The following is a 17,113-nucleotide window of genomic DNA, read 5'->3' as shown; positions in this document are numbered from 1 at the left end:
ATGTGTGTGTTGTGTATGATTCAGGATTAGGAATGTTCAACACTATTTTCACTAAAAGCTGAGGATGAAAATACCTTCCTAAGGATCCTTTATGATGCTAGTACTATGGTTCCATAAAAATACTATAAAAATTGAAATTAGCAAAATTCAAATAAGAAATCTATATCCAAATATAATAAAACATAAATCAGTTTTTTATTATTTGGATGTGAAGGATTATATTATGGTGACTTTGTAGAAGGTATTTATTCTCTTTCATATAATAAAAAGAAATATTATAATTTATTACCTACTATATGTCAGGCATTGTGGCTGGTGCTTTCACACACATTAAGTACCTTATATAATGTAATTATCACAACCACCCTCCTAGATAAGTATCATTAGTTCCATGCTTCAAATATAAAAACTGAGGATCAGAAAGGTTAAGTTATTTGTTTGAGGTTACACAGGAAATTAGTGGCAGAACTAATCCAAGGTTTTGAATTCATACCTTGTTAGTGTGACTTCACAGCCTAACTTTGGGACTTGATATTATTGCTACTGGCAAAATTATCTGGCGCATGACTAGCCTCTTCCCTCTCAGTATGTGGATTACAGCCTTATATCTAGGGGTAAATAATACTTGTGCAAATCACAATTAATACTATTTTCTTCAACACTTCTATATAGTTGATCTCTGATTAGGAAGAATATCTGAGGAAGACTGGAGGGCAAAAACTAGGTACAAAATAGCAACTTAAAGTGGAAGTTGTAAATGCAGGTGATTGGTTAGTGTAGGTGTTAATGAGAAGGATTTACCAGTTATTTACAGACTGATTGCATGTTTATACATAAGCCTTGGGTAACTTATAAAAACAACTTTGGAGATTCCTTGCTGAATCCTTTCAGCTGCCTCCTTTCAAGGAACCTCTCTAAACACTGACTGCGACTCTACAATTTTATCCCACTTAGTCACAGTGGCAGCATTAGTTTAGGACAATCATCTGGCATAATATACCAGTAGCTCCCGTCTACTATTCTAACCTCATTTGGAGCCTTTCTGATTCCTCTTTACTCTTCTCCTACTTCAATGGCCTTCTTTAAGGTCTTTGACCAAGCCAAACTCGTTCCCTCTTCAGGGCCTTCAACCTGTTCTTAAGTGCTTCCTGAAATGCTTTTCCCCTAGAGTTACCCTGGCTAACTCTAATGCACCCTTTGAGTCTCAGCTTAAATTTTCTTCCATGGAAAGAGCTTTCCTTAGGCACCCACTGGCCCAATTTAGAATGCATTCAACTCACTATTCTCTCTTAGTGCGCCCTATTATTTTCCTTCATAACCTTTTACTATTAGTCATCATGTACTTATTTTTGCATTTATTTGTTTAATGTTTTTCTTTAAAACAAGACTCTAAGCTCCAAAAAGGCAGGGGCTATATATGTTTGGTCATCATCTATTGTATCCTTAACAAATAATACTGTGCCTAATTTGTGATACATGCCCAATACATGTTTGTTGAATAAATGAATGAATCACCACAACTTAGGTAAGAATCTTCATGTAGTTGTCAGAGACAGGAGAATTTATTTAGTGTCCAAATGAAACCTGGTCCTAGAACTAGAAGAAATTGCCCTTCTGTTTTAGTTTATTAGATTATATCTCAAGTATCAGGCCCACATTTTGGATTTTGAAAAACTGAAGAGTACTCAGAAGAGAGGTAGATGAATGGTGAGTGGAAAAGAAAACATTTATCAAGCTATTACTATATCACACACTATACTACGTACACACACACACACACACACACACATAATATATATTATACATAATATATATAAAATCATGTATACAAATGTTCTTGTTTTGGCAGCACTTGCTACACCTCCCACAGCCCATTAGCTACTTAGGAAGGAATTAGGTCAGGCTTAATTATGCCAGGAGAGCTCTGCCCTCCAGTCTGGGACTTGTTTGTGGCTCTGCCACAGGTGAGCCCAAGGCTTGATCCTAGAGCCACTCCCTAATATATATATATATATATATATATATATATATATATATATATAACCTTATTTAATAAAACTAGTAAATGTAAATAATGGTGGATAAAGCTGAAAGCTCTAGAGCCAGATTGCCTGGGTTCAAATCCTTACTCTGCCTCAATTAGTTATGTATATATGGTCTCGACATTCTTTTCAAAAGAGGACATACAGAAGGCCGAGAGACATATGAAAACATGCTCAAAGTCACTAATCATCAGAGAGACGTAAATCCAAACGACAATGCAGTACCATCTCACACTTGTCAGAATGGCTATCATCAACAAATCAACAAAGGACAAGTGCTGACGAGGATGTGGAGAAAAAGGAACACTTGTGCACTGCTGGTGGGAATGCAGACTGGTGCAGCCACTGTGGATAACAGTATGGAGTTTCCTCAAAAATTTAAAAATGAAACTCCCATTTGACCCAGTGATCCCACTTCTAGGAATATATCCCACAAAATCAGAAACACCAATCAGGAAGTATATATGCACCCCTATGTCCATAGCAGCACAATTTACCATAGCTAAGATTTGGAAACAGCCTATGTGTCCATCAGCAGATGAGTGGATTAGAAAACTGTGGTACATCTACACAATGAAATACTACAGTGCTATAAAAAAGAAGGAACTTTTACCATTTGCAACAGTGTGGATGGACCTGTAGAGCATTATGCTAAGCGAAATAAGTCAGTCGAAGAAAGATATCACATGATCTCACTTATTTGTGGAATGTAATGAACAACATAAACTGATGAACAAAAATAGATCCAGAGGCAGAGAAGCATTGAACAGACAGTCAAACCTCATAGGGAAGGCAGGGGAGGGTGTGTGTGTGTGTGTTAAGAGATCAACCAAAGGACTTGTATGCATGCATATAAGCATAACCAGTGGACAGGGACCTGAGAGGTGGGAGTGGCTGAGGAGAGGTTGATGGGGGAAAAAGGAGACGTATATGATATTTTAAACAATAAAAATAAAATAAAAATAAAATAAAGTAAAATACAAAATGGGGAAATAATAATAACCATCTCATATGTTTGTTATTAAAATGAAATGAATTGCCCTAACCGGTTTGGCTCAGTGGATAGAGTGTCAGCCACTGAACTCAAGGGTCCCAGGTTCAATTCTGGTCAAGGGCATGTACCTTGGTTGCAGGCACATCCCCAGTAGGGAGTGTGCAGGATGCAGCTGATCGATGTTTCTCTCTCATCGATATTTCTAACTCTCTATCTCTCTTCCTTCCTCTCTGTAAAAAAATCAATAAAATATATTTAAAAAATACAATGAAATGAATTAACATGTATAACACAAGTAGAAAAATGTTCAACCAATAATACTACATAAAAATTACCTGTTAATTTAATTCTCACAAAATATCTTGTGGTAGCAATCATTTCCCCATTTTGAGGTTCACATAGTAGAGAGTCAGTATTTGAGCCCATGTCTACATAGTTGTAAAGGAATTGGGGGCAGGTTTTAATATGACCTCACATTAACAAACAGGTTTGGAATCTATGGGTTTTAAAATTTGAGAAGAACTTAAGGTGGTGGGGGCTGTCACAGGTAGTTGGGCAATGGTAGCTGTATTAAAAAAGGTTAATGTCTGTAGTAGAAAAGTATTATGTTTATTCAATATTAGTCAAGAAAGTAAAAGTAGTAGTGATGGTTAGAGTTATAACTCACCCAGAAAGTGATTTTTTTAAAAATAAGCATGCTTCAACAATGGAAAAGGCTGGTTTTTAAGGATGTAATTTACTTGTCACTAAACACATTCAAAGAAATACCAAGTGGCCACTTGTCATAGGCGTTATAGAAATGATCATTTCATTAGCAGAGAAGCTGAACAAGATCAACACAATTCTATGCACATTCAGATTCTATAATTGAAATATAATAAAAGAAACATAACAACACGTACCATTTACTTCAGAACCAAAATGTCAGCAGACAGAAAAATCCCTGCTGAGAAACATGCTCCTGCTGTTCTAACTAGTGTCTGACAGCTACTGTGTATTTAGCTGTACATTTGTTCACAGAACATCATGCTAGCTAAACTGGTATTTTGAAAATCCTAAGCAGTCTATATGTTCTGTAATTATTATTGCTGTTATAATTATTAATTACTTTTAATTCAGTTCATAAAACTGACATTATTTACTGTGTAATAATTATTAAATATTTATGACTACGTATTTAAAATGTGTATAAGCTCCTAAGTGAAGGACTTGGAATGAATTAAATGAAACCTTCCAATCTGGAGCACACTCAAAGATTATATATATATATATGATATGTCTCAAAATCTTTTCCTTGATAGCTAAAAAAAATCCCAAAAGAAAACAGTGGCAGGATAGGAGAAACTACATGTATACCATTATGTTGAGGGATTTTGGACCCAATCAAATAAGTCTCCCTGTCTTTAAAACATCTCCTGATCTTTCCAAAATGGCTAAGATAATAATCTTGAATTCCACTGTTTAAAAACACTGTACTCACAAGCCAAGGATATGGGTTCAATCCCATGTTGTTTAGTGATACTTATTCTGTTTCATGGTTCCAAACAATTTAGATTAAGAAGCAAAATCAGATTAATATTTGTACTATTGTTTATTTAAAGATGATAGCTTCAGAAAATGCTGGAACAGACGCTTTTCAAACATCCATATCTTGTTGATTTCATTATCGTTGCTGTTAATCCTCACCCAAGGATATTTTTTCCATTGATTTTTAGAGAGAGGGGAAGGGAGAGAGGGAAGGATGGTTGGGGGTGAGATAGAGATAGAGAGACAGAAGAGAGACAGCAATGTGAGAGAGACACATCAATTGGTTGCCTCCTGCATGCACCTTGACCAGGGCCAGGTATCGAACCTGCAACCCAGGTACATGTCCTTGACTGGGAATCAAACCCATGACCCTTTAGTGCATGGGCTGATGATCTAACCACTTAGAGACACCAGCCAGGGCATCATTTTGATTTTTAATAATCATCTTCAGTTTCTTATTTCTAATAAAATGTATTTTTAATAGTCATCATTTTTTAATTCATCATCTTTAGACTCAATGACTAAACAGCAGTGGGTTCAGGCTGGCCAGGTCCAGGGCTCAATGACTTAACAGCTGTGGGTTCAGGCTGGCCAGGTCCAGGGCTCTGTGGGCCTTGGTGGCAGGCCCAGCTACAACAAACACATGAAAATGGGTGAGAGGGCAGGGGGAGGAGAATTAGCAGATTTGGTCTTGAATTTGGGGAGTTGGGTGGAAAAGTGATGATCCTTGGGGCTTGGGATGAGGACCAGCAGGAAGAAAGCTCTCTGATGGGGGCCTGGGAAGGCCCAACTGGATGGGCTGGTACACTTGGGGCTGAGCCGAGAGGGAAGAAAAATGAGGCTCCCTCCCCTGAGGACAAGACACTTGGCTCAATCTCCTCCTGCCCCACACCATCCATGGAAGAGATGGGGCCCACAACCCCTCGCTCATCTCACTGGCTCAGAGGCTGTTCCAGGTTGAGCCTCTGAAAGAAGCTTTTGCCCAACTCATATGTGCTGATCATGATGGCACAGGAAGGGGCAGCCTTGATGTTCCTTGGGAAGAAGCCTGTGAAGAGTCCCCTGGTGCCGGATTCAGCCAGGATCCTCCACAGCAGCAGCCAGGTAGAGTCTGCATGCATGGGTGACACGCTCATAGCCTCCACCATTCCCAGCGCAACCTGGCATTGAGTCTTCACCACATCAAAAGGTAGAGTCAGGATGACAGCCACCATCCCTGAGATGCCACCAGCCACAAAGCTGATGCCCACTGATGTCTGGTCCTTTGGCCTGCGCCCACTCAGCCAGCTCTTTACCAGTTCATAGTTGAACCAGTGCAGGGCTGAACAGGCACATCCCAAAGAGCAGTGGGGCCCCAGCCAAGCCACAGTGAGTGCCAGCCGCCCTGAGCTACAGAGGTTCGGATACAGGCACCCAACTCCCAGTATGACACATGCTGTACCAGCTCTAGGGGGCTTATTACACTCATGGTGACCAAGCAGGCCAGTGCACCAGCCACCATGGGTGCATAGAAGTCAGAGTTCAGGGTTCAACCACACAGGAAGACCTTGAGTTGGTCATAGGCTGTGAAGTACATGGCGGTTGCTGGCACAGTCATCACCAGGGTGGCTGGGAGACCACTCCACAGGATCCTGGTGCCCTTGTGTCTCACAATCTTCACAAAGACATTCATAGTGCCAGTGAAGCGAGTGGGGTCCTGAAACCAGGTGACACAGTGGGCACCATATGTGCACAGGTACAGGGGTTCCAGGATGCCATTGCAGTAGAAGAAGCACTTCTCTGCGGGTTGGAGAGAGGAGGGCAATTTGGTATAAGAGAGGCTCCAGAGTCTGGAGGGAGGTATCAACTCACTGGTCACTGAAGGGTGTTGAGACTGCAGGCAGATCACCACATCCAGGGGCGTCATGAAGATGGAGGTGACCACAGCTCTGGCACCTGAGGCCACCATCTGTTGGATGGGGGCTGATGCCCCCAGGGTCCTGGTCAGCCATCTTGTAGCTTCAATCTGGCTTTTTGATGGTACTTGCATGCGCAGCACAGAGCTTGAGGTCTGGCGGGCCCATGGCGGGTCAGCAACCAGTGTGGGTCCTCGCGAGTTCACCTTGCTCCAAGGTCCAGGAGCAATAGGCATCACTTTCAATGCTACATGTTCAGTTGGTTTAACATTTGGATAGTTATGTTCCCTTTGGGAGGAAATCTTTTCCCTTCTACTTACCTACGTCACAGGTGATGAAAGGCGGTATAATATAGTAATTAAGATTATGAGCTCTGGAAACAGACAAAAATATATTTGAAATTCCACTTTGCCATTTAATAACCATAAGATTTTGGCCACGTTAGTTACAGCTCTAAGTTTAGGTTTCATCATCTGCAAAATGAGGCTAATAAATAGGGTTGTGTTTTTTTGAGAATGAGATAAGATATGTAAAGTGTTTTAGCAGGGGACCTGGGCACACTAGGTACTCTATTAATGGCTGCTATTACTGTTATTATAATGCACTGAATGTGGAGGCTAAAGGGCCATGAGTCCTCCTCCATCATTCACTAAATATGTAATTTGGCCCAAATTGCTACACTTCTCTGAACTTCTGTTTGCTCATTGTAACATCAGGATGATAGGAATGCTCACCTAGATATGTTGTGAGGATTAAATAATATGATAAATGTGCATCACTCACCACATAGGAGGAGCTCTATAATTATTAGTTTAAAGAATACAACAGCAAAACAAAAAATCTCTTCATTTTAATGAGGCCTCTTTCTAAATAGTCTGGTTACTGAATTTAACTCATATGGGTGGTTAAGTGCTATCTTTCTGCATTGATATTAACTGTGAGATCAACAAACACTTTTCTCCATACCTAAGTGATGTAGAGACTTAGGTTCCCATATCCTAGGGATGTAATCTAATTTAGTTTTGCAGATAATTCCTAAATCTGTATTTCCTGCCCTGACTTCTCCTCTGAGTTCCAAATCCATGTACAGTTTTTACCTATCTCCTTTATATCTCCACCTGGAAGTCTGTTCGGTATCTCAAAATGAATATGACTTTAAAAATAAACCTTTACAACATATATAGCCAAAAATCTATGGCATATCTTTCACTCTATTCTTCATCTCACTCTTGGATCTTTTTGAATCTACATTTAAATCATATCCTCAATATACCTATCTCAACTGTTACAACTCTTGGCCAAGTCTCCATCATCTCTCCACTGGACAACTACTAAAGCATATTAATTGGTCTTCCCACTTCTATGTTGGGACTTCATATATTTGCATGAATCAATTATTAAATGTGGTCCTCCTTGGAAGAGCATGAGGCAGTTCTGTGCAGATGAGGCAGTCCCTGGATGAGTTAAAAGCTGAAGACTGTTAACACACTTTCAGTAGTTGGGGCAACAAAGTGCCTTGTTGAAGGGAAATCTGAACAGTGCGATCTCATGTGCATCACAACTGATATCCTAATTGAAACCCTTTTTCTGTATGGTTCCAGACTTAAATGGGTAATTCTCTGATATTCTCTTAGCATTGTAGAACATTAAAATTTTATGCCTGAATTTGAATTTTCTCAATGGCTCTCTGGCTAGGCATTCCCATCCCAATTTTTTCACATAAGCAAACATGATCAGAGAGGTGGTAACTCAAGGTCATGCAGGTAATAACTAGTGAAAAGGAGACTTAAATTATTACTTTGATTCTAAACTCCAGAATTCTTTCTACCATGCCTCACTGCCTCCCTAACCAGAGAGTTTATTGAGCAGAAAATTTCATTTCCTATCATGCTTCTCAGCTGAGGCCTCTCATAGTCTTTTTTTTCTCTATTTGTTCTTTCTGCATAGGTGCATGTGTGTATGTGTGTGTGCATGTGTGTTTATTTTTATTACAATAAGTGTGGGTAAAACTGATACATATATTAATAAAAAGCAAAGGCAATCTTTAAAGTAATCAGGTTAAGACCTTCTTGGAAAGACTTGTCTGATCAATAGTACTTTTGACTGGTTTCTAAAAAAAATCAGTTGTTCTTTATGAAAATTATTTAATGATAGTGCTCTAAGTAGGTGTTTATACATGAGGAAGTAGTTGAGACTCCATCTAATCCCTATCAACTAATCCATTAAAGACATTTTAAGATGGCTTTGCATGTTAAGTACATGCTGAAGACAAAGTTCCACATTCAGCAAACCCATATGTATTATTCACATTCAGAAGGAATGATTGGCTTTCTGAGAACCAAGATGGCGGCATAGGTTAACGCCAGAGTTTGCTGCCTTGAACAACTACTTCAAAAGTGAAACTAAAAAACGGACGGACATCACCCAGAACCACAGGAATGCTGGCTGAGTGGAAGTCCTACAACTAGGAGGAAAGAAAAACTCATACGGACACTCAGAGGAGGCGCAGTGCTGAAGTCAAATTCTGAGGTGCGGAGTGCAGGGAGCGGGCTGGCGGCGGATGGCGCGGTTGGTGTTTTCAATCGGAGGGAGTCGCAGACTCTGAGCTCCAGATACGGGCGAGTCTTTAGGGACCCAGACTCAAACGGGAGAAGCGGGACTGTCTGGCTTCGGTCAGAGCGAGTGCAGCTTTCTCTCCGAGCTTTGTAGCGGGTGCTGGGACTCAGAGAGGCAGAGCCCCTGGGGACAGGACTGAGAGCAGCCATAACTGCTCTCTCCGGCCCACCCTGTTGATCCTGTGCGACCCGCCCCGCCCAAACCCTGCACAGAGGCATTTGCCGGATAGCCTCAGGCAAAGGCTAGATTAGCACCTCCCTAGAGGTCAGAAGTTCTCTCACTGCAGACACAGCTGATTCTCATAGCCACTTGGCCTGGAGGTCAAACCCTCCCTGGTATTAGCTACAACAATCAAGGTTTAACTATAAGACTGCGCACAAAGACCACTAGGGGGTGCACCAAGGAAGCATAACAAAATGCAGAGACAAAGAAACAGGACAAAATTGTCAATGGAAGATATAGAGTTCAGAACCACACTTTTAAGGTCTCTCAAGAACTGTTTAGAAGCCGCCGATAAACTTAATGAGATCTACAAGAAAACTAATGAGACCCTCAATGTTATATTGGGGAACCAACTAGAAATTAAGCATACACGGACTGAAATAACGAATATTATACAGACTCCCGACAGCAGACCAGAGGAGAGCAAGAATCAAGTCAATGATTTGAAATGCGAGGAAGCAAAAAACACCCAACCGGAAAAGCAAAATGAAAAAAGAATCCAAAAATGCAAGGATAGTGTAAGGAGCCTCTGGGACAGCTTCAAGCGTACCAACATCAGAATTATAGGGGTGCCAGAAGATGAGAAAGAGCAAGATATTGAAAACCTATTTGAAGAAATAATGACAGAAAACTTCCCCCACCTGGTGAAAGAAATGGACTTACAGGTCCAAGAAGCACGGAGAACCCCAAACAAAAGGAATCCAAAGAGGACCACACCAAGACACATCATAATTAAAATGCCAAGAGCAAAAGATAAAGAGAGAAGCTTAAAAGCAGCAAGAGAAAGAAACTCAGTTACCTACAAGGGAATACCCATATGACTGTCAGCTGATTTCTCAACAGAAACTTTGCAGGCCAGAAGGAGTGGCAAGAAATATTCAAAGTGATGAACACCAAGAACCTACAGCCAAGATTACTTTATCCAGCAAAGCTATCATTCAGAATTGAAGGTCAGATAAAGAGCTTCACAGATAAGGAAAAGCTAAAGGAGTTCATCACCACCAAACCAGGATTATATGAAATGCTGAAAGGTATCCTTTAAGAAGAGGAAGAGGAAGAAAAAGGTAAAGATACAAATTATGAACAACAAATATGCATCTATCAACAAGTGAATCTAAGAATTAAGTGAATAAATAATCTGATGAACAGAATGAACTGGTGATTATAATAGAATCAGGGACATAGAAAGGGAATGGACTGACTATTCTTCGGGGGGAAAGGGGTGTGGGAGATGCGGGAAGAGACTGGACAAAAATCGTGCATCTATGGATGAGGACAGTGGGTGGGGAGTGAGGGCGGAGGGTGGGGTGGGAACTGGGAGGAGGGGAGTTATGGGGGGGGGAAGAGGAACAAATGTAATAATCTGAACAATAAAGATTTAATTTTAAAAAAAGAAGGAATGATTGGTAAGTAAGCTTCAAAGAACTTCTTTAGTGTCAAAGCCCAAGTCTTGCCAGCTGATTTTAGAAAGAGGTCAAACCTTGTTAATTAGTCAGCCTGTCAGCCTGTCAGAAGAATCATGTAAAGTTGCAGGTAATAGCTCATTAGCAAGAAATAGGTATTTTTAATTATGACAGGGTCAATAAAGTGATGTCTTTCCGGATTTGAGAGAATAATAAAGATAAGGAAAATGTCTTAGAGTAGAATGAGATCCAAAATCAAATATAGGAAACCATGTATGAAAAACAGAGCCTGATTGTCTCACATGTTTTTGATTCTCTGGAGGCCCAAAGAAGCAAGTCCTCAGAATTAAAACATATATGAAAAACAGCCTGATTGTCTCATATAAGTTTTTGATTTGCTAGGGGCCCAAAGAAGCAAGTCCTCAGAATTGCGTAGCTGCTTAAGAGAGAGGGAGAGAGAGAGAGAGAGATAAAAGATAGAAACAGCGCCCTAGCTGGTTTTGCTCAGTGGATAGAGCATCTGCCTGCAGACTGAAGGGTTCCAGGTTCAATTCTGGCCAAGGGCACATGCCTGGGTTGCAGGCTCAATCCGCAGTAGGGGATGTGCAAGAAGCAGCCGATCAATGATTCTCTCTCATCATTGATATTTCTATCTCTCTCTCCATCTCCCTTCCTCTCTGAAATCAATAAAAATATATTTAAAAAAATAGAAACAGCAATGATGGTAGAGAATCACTGATGGACTGCCTCCTGCATGCCCCCAACTGGGAATCGAGACACAACCCAGGCATGTGCCCTGACTAGATCCAACCATGACCTCCTGGTTCATAAGTCAATGCTCAACCACTGAGCCAAGCTGGCTGGGCAGGTAACTGCTTCTTAAGGTGGTCAATAGTGACTCAGGACCTTGCTCACTGGCTCCTATAGTCCTCCTTTTTTCAGGGACTACTGTATCACCTTGACTGCTTCATTAAAAGCCAAAATGTACTAGAGCCATCTTTAGTTGCAATCCTCTTTTAGAGTTGGACTCAATGTGTGTAGGGAAATTTTCTTTGTTGCCTGCCTAAAACAGGGGAGGAAAAGAGAGGGTTTTTAAGAAGGTGAGGGCAATGCCCAAAAGATACATATTGGCAAGTAATACCAGCTACCACTTAATTAGTACCTGCTACTCCAGAAACTGCATCACATATTTTGTATATATATAACATTAAAAAATATATGTAAATTTTAAATATATATAAATTTTAATCTTCACAACAGTCTTTGAAAGTAGATAACAGAATTATTCCCATTGGGACCCCAACATGGCAGCTGGCAGGATGGCAGGGAGGGGGAGAGTGTGAGTGAGTAAAGGACGAGAGTGGAGTGTGTGGACATGTGTGGTGTGTGTAATGGTCAGTGAGGGACAGTTAGAACTTTCAGGAGTCTCAGGGACCGGCAGATCAGGATCTCCAAGAAAGGGAGCACCTGCTACCACCACAGCACTCCCTGGTGGGGTACGGCTTTGGTGAAGAGCCAAGGCTATCTTGTAGAGGGGAGCAGTGGAGGCCAGGAGCTCAGCCACACCAACACCAGGCTGGTCTCAGACACCATCCTGGAACTGTTCAGGGAGCTGCTTGCCAGCCATAACCCGTGTGGGACCACCACTGTGCCCTGGAAGTGAGTGCCTCAGTACCTCCCTGTGGGCTCCCAGACTTCTGCAGTGAGCACATGCTAGAAAGACCTCCTGCACAATGCGTCTTTGCCCACATGCCCAGACCAAGTGTCCCAGGATCCCATACTCCAGGACCCCATGATATGAGTGCAAGCCAGGGGGGGCCATGCATCTTGCCTCCACCCCAAGCCCAGCATTGTGCTTCCAGGGTGGCACTGCCCCACCCCAGGACAGTGTTGCTCGGGTGACCCAGCACCAACCAACATATGTTCCACCATGGGCTCCAGGAGAGCACTGCCATTGTGACCTGGAGTGACAGGGTGCACCTAGCCCTAGACAATAGCTTCACACTGCCTTTGTGAGCTGGAGCCACCTGGCATGTGCCCCACCCTGGGCCCTGGGACTATGTTGCCAGTGCTACCCAGTGTGCCCAGAAAGTGCACTGCCAGAGTGACCTAGGATTCCACCCTGCCTTGGGTTCCAGGGCCACACAGCAATTTTGCATGCCAGGGGGTTCTGGCCCTCATGGGGAGTCACTCAACAGAGGAACCGAGCATGCACCTCTGCTGAACCCCAGCATCTGAACTGGACAACTGAGGGACCGGATCCATGGGAGAAGGGAGTATGCCTCAGAGAAGAGACAATAAAGGCATGAGACTCAAGGCAGACCCAGCCTCTGGGCTAACAGTCCCCTAACCATTGGACCAATATGGGCTTCAACCTATTGGACTCCAAGCATAGTGCCCAGGGACAGAAAGAGACAAAAAATGGAGAGACAAAGAAACAATCCCCAAAGGAAAGAAAAAGAGAAATTACCAGAAAGGGAACTAAATGAAATATCTCAAAGAAAGAATTCAGAGTAATGGTTAGGAAGACGCTCAAACATCTAGATGAGAAATTCACCAACATATGCAAGAATCAAGAGCACATGAAAAATGATATAGTGGCAATAAAGAACACAATGGAAGGTTTCAACAGCAGACTAGAAGAAGCAGAGAACCAAATCAGTGAGTTAGAAGACAGGGTAGGGAAAAAACAACAACAAAAACAAGCTAAAGAGCAAATGGAAAAAATAAAAATAAAAAAAGGAGAATATAAAGGAGCTTTAGGACAACATTAAATGAAGCAACATATACATAATAGGGATGGCAGAAGGACAAGGAGAGGAAAAAAGGAATAGAAAACCTATTTGAAGAAATAATGACAGAAATCTTCCCTGACTTGAGGAAGAAAAATGTCACACAAACATAAAGAGTGCTAAACAAGATGAGCCCAAAAAGATTCACACCAAGACAAGTAGTAATTACAATGGCAAGTGTTAATGACAAAGAATCTTAAAGGCTGTAAAAGAGAGACAGAAATTTACCTACAAAGGATCTCCCATTAGACTACAAAATGATTTCTCAACAGAAACACATCAGGCCAGAAGGGAATGGAATGAAGTATACAAAGTGATGCAAAGCAGGGAATGAATCTAAGAATACTCTATCCAGCAAGGTTATCATTCCAAATTGAAGGTAAAATCAAGAGCTTCAAAAAAAAAAAAAAAAAAAGGCTAAGGAAGTTTATCACCACCAAGCCAGCAATGTAAGAGATGCTAAAGGGACTATTGTAAAAAGAAGAAATTGAAGGGAAAGAGGAACACTGGCACAAAGAATAAAAATGGCAACAAACTAGTACCTATCAATAATAATCTTAAATATAAATAAATTAAATGCTCCAATAAAAAGATATTGGGCGGCTTAATGGATAAGCCACCCATATATATGCTGACTACTACAGAATGCCCCACCTCAAAACAAAGGAATAACACAGACTGAAAGTAAAGTGATGGGAAAATTTTGGGGGGGCAAATGGAAATGAAAAAAAAAAAAACACGCTGATAAAATAGACCTCAAAGTGAAGGCCATAACAAGAGATAAGGACAGCCAGTTCATAATATGAAAGTGATAGATACAACAAAAGGATATAACTCTGGTAAACATATAAGCACCCAACACAGGAGCAAGCAACTACATACAAAAACTTCTGGAAGATATCAAGGGAGAGATCTATAGCAATACAATCATAGTAGGGGAGTATAATACCCCATTTACATCACTGGATAAGTCCTCTAGACAAAAAATGAACAAGGAAACAGCAATCCTAAATGACTCACTATATCAGATGGAACTAACTGACATCTTCAGAACACTTCATGCATATAAGCATAACCAATGGACACAAGACACTGTGGGGTAGGGGAGGCTGGGGGAAGGTCAAGGGGGAAAAAAGGAGACAAATGTACTACTCTTTGCAATATTTTAAGCAATAAAAAAGTTAAAAAAATAAATACAAATAAAAATAAAAATAAAAGCAAAATAGTAGGATGAGATGAAAAAAAAAAAAAAAAAGAGCCCTAACTGGTTTTGCTCAGTGGATAGAGCGTCAGCCTGGGGACTGAAAGGTATCAAGTTTGATTCCGGTCAAGGGCATGTACCTTGGTTGCGGGCACATCCCCAGTAGGAGGTGTGCAGGAGACAGCTGATCTATGTTTCTCTCATCAATGTTTCTAACTCTCTAGCCCTCTCCCTTCCTCTCTGTAAAAAAAATCAAGAAAATATATTAAAGAAAAAGAACACTTCACCCCAAAGCTATGGAATGCAGTAGGTCCTCGGACTATGTTGGAGATCCATTCCTATGGCACAATGTAAGGTGATTTTTGCCGTAAGTTGGAACCCACCTACATAAGTACCTATGTCAATCACATGGAGCACATACACAACAGTAATGAAGTGAAACAGTAAAAAAAAAAAAAAAAAAAAAAAAAAAAAAAAAAATTAAAAGAAAGATAACAATTCCTGACCTTTACTAGTGGTAAATAAATAATAAAAAAACATAAAGCACATATGTACACACATCAAAATGACAGAACTTTTTTTTTTAACAAATAAATGGAAGATGGCAACATAATCATGAAACAACGTACGCCGAGTCTGATGTAACCTGAAGACTGTCTGTATACATTCTTCTCAAGTGCACATGGTACATTTTCAAAGATAAACCACATATTAGGACACAGGCTAAGTCTCTTCAAATTCAAGAAGACTGAAACCAAATCAAGCATCTTCTCAGATTACAATGGCATAAAATTGGAAATGAACTATAATAAAAAATTTAAAAAATCAAATGCATGGAGGCTAAATAGCATGCTATTAAACAATGATTGGGTTACCAAAGAGATCAAAGAAGAAATAAAAAACATCCTGGAAACAAATGAAAATGAAAACATAACGATCCAAAATCTATGGGACACAGTGAAAGCAGTTCTGAGAGGGAAGTTCATAGTTCTACAGGCCTACCTCAATAAACAAGAAAAACTGGTAATAAATTAACTAACCCTACAACTTAAAGAATTAGAAAGAGAGCAACAGGAAAAGCCCAGAATAAATAGAAGGAAGGAGATAATAAAGATCAGAGCAGAAATAAATGACATAGAGACCAAAAATACAATACAAAAGATCAATAAAACCAAGAGCTGGTTCTTTGAAATGATAAACAAGATTGATGAACCTTTAGCCAGGCTCACCAAGAAACAAAGAGAGAGGACCCAAATAAACAAAATCAGAAATGAAAGAGGTGAAATAAAAACAGACCCCACAGAAATACAAAAGACAGTAGCCATTTTTTATTAAAAAATTTTAATGTTGACATAATTGCAGGTGTTTTCCTTTTCACTATCCTTTGCCAACCTCCACCCATCACTGCCTCCCCAAGCTTTGGCCTTCACCAAACTATTGTCTCTGTCCATAGGGTACACACATATGTTCTTTAGCTAATCCCGTCACCTTCTTTATTCAGTCACCCTATACCTTTCCCAGTCTTTTAAAGTATTAAAAAAACACACCTGATTGAAAGGCATAATTCAGAATTCAGTGGGATTGATTAATAGAAGGGCATTGCTATCTGAAACTGGTTTGACTCAGTGGATAGAGCGTCGGCCTGCGGACTGATAGGTCCCAGGTTCGATTCTGGTCAAAGGTATGTACCTTGGTTGTGGGCATATCCCCAGAAGGAGATGTGCAGGAGGCAGCTGATCGATGTTTCTCTCTCATCGATGTTTCTAACTCTCTATCTCTCTCCCTTCCTCTCTGTAAAAAATCAATAAAATATATTAAAAAAAAAGAAGGGCATTGCTATTTCTCCGTATGTCATTCTAAGGCAACTAGAAGTTCTATTGCATTGTAAGATCTGGGCAAATTAGTGATTATTCCCATGATTTATATTTAGTGGCACTTTGCCAGCAAAATATTTGGAAGTTGGAGAAAAGCTAACATACTTTTTAAAAGTAAAGATATCTTATATTTCTAGAATTCTCAAACTATACTAGTTATGTCCTTGACAGTTGGGTTATCTTAACTTAGTTAAATAAACTTGCAAATAGTTGCCATCACATAGTGGTATAAATATGGGTCATCCAACTAATTCTTGTTCTTCACTTCCCTGTAGGCATGAATAACTAAAATGAGCCATTGAGAACCATATCTCATTATTCTTTTCTGTCAACATATGTTCTATATTGAAAATAACTACATGAATTTAATGGCAGCATGGCATGAATTTATCAAAAGAAAAACCATAAGGCAAAAAAACATGAACTAACAAGAACTTCCACTATGATAAAATAGACTGTTATCAATCCCAATAAGCATAATCAGATCCTAATCTCCCCCAATCTAGGCAGAACTCACTTTGAACCATTCCAGCTTTGAAAAATTGCC

At 40.3% G+C, this 17,113-nt stretch overlaps 1 protein-coding gene and 1 pseudogene across 2 annotated transcripts in view; both read right to left on the bottom strand.

The window, feature by feature from the left end:
• Positions 1-17,113, bottom strand: part of IL1RAPL2 (interleukin 1 receptor accessory protein like 2) — a gene marked incomplete at its 3' end in the record, with an annotated part of 1,466,967 nt that overhangs the window by 182,147 nt on the left and 1,267,707 nt on the right. The window lies entirely within an intron of this gene.
• Positions 5,496-6,554, bottom strand: LOC308536242 (mitochondrial glutathione transporter SLC25A39-like; annotated as a pseudogene). Its single transcript has one exon. The product of its transcript is annotated as a mitochondrial glutathione transporter SLC25A39-like (transcript).

This window comes from Myotis nattereri, assembly GCF_964212035.1.
Source record: "Myotis nattereri genome assembly, chromosome: X".
NCBI classification, from domain to species: Eukaryota; Metazoa; Chordata; class Mammalia; order Chiroptera; family Vespertilionidae; genus Myotis; species Myotis nattereri.
This window is presented reverse-complemented; position numbering and strand designations above follow the sequence as displayed.